The sequence below is a fragment of the Arachis hypogaea genome, chromosome 1, assembly GCF_003086295.3.
Source record: "Arachis hypogaea cultivar Tifrunner chromosome 1, arahy.Tifrunner.gnm2.J5K5, whole genome shotgun sequence".
Classification (NCBI taxonomy): Eukaryota; Viridiplantae; Streptophyta; class Magnoliopsida; order Fabales; family Fabaceae; genus Arachis; species Arachis hypogaea.
In genome coordinates this window covers 38,151,239-38,152,004 of record NC_092036.1, presented here as the reverse complement: position 1 = coordinate 38,152,004, position 766 = coordinate 38,151,239, and positions in this window count along the sequence as shown.

The window sequence follows — 766 nt, the reverse complement described above, 5'->3', positions numbered from 1 at the left end:
ATTTTTCATTTAAGAGAGGTGAAGGATTAATGGAATTATTCATAACTTTAAGACATAGTTACTAAACACTAATGATCATGAAGTAGAGACACAAAACATAAATAAACATGAAGCATAAAAATCGAAAAACAGAGAAATAAGAACAAGGAATGAGTCCACCTTAGTGAGGGTGGCGCCCTCTTGAAGAACCAATGGTGCTCTTTGAGCTCCTCTATGTCTCTTCCTTGCTTCTGTTGAATGATCCCTAGTGATTTTGGTGCTCCTATCCTTAGTTGCTCCCAATAATCGTGTGGAGGACAATTTATCCCCTGGGGTATCTCAGGGATCTCTTGATTTGCAGTCAAATGTTCTACCACTGAGCTATAAACCCTTTAGATGAGTCTTTCCATCTCCCATGACTTAGAGGTGGAAGCTTTTTGTCTTCCCTTTTCTCTTTTTTTTTTTGAGGTTTCTCTGAATTGTTGATTTTTAGTCTCTCTTGACTTCCTCTTCAGAGTCCTTTCAGGTTCAGGATCAGCTTCATCAAGAGTGCCTTTTTCCTTGTTCCTGCTCATATGAAAGAGAAGAGGAAAAGAAAAGGAAGAGGGATCCTCTATGTCACAGTAAAGAGGATCCTTATTATTAGTAGAAGAAGAAAGGGGATAATGGAAGGAGAGGGATGAATAGTCTGTATAAAGAGTAAGGATAGGGGAGGTGATAAGAGATGAAGAGAAGTGTTAGTAAATAAATAAATAAATAGAAGAAGATGAGAGATGGATTTTCGAAA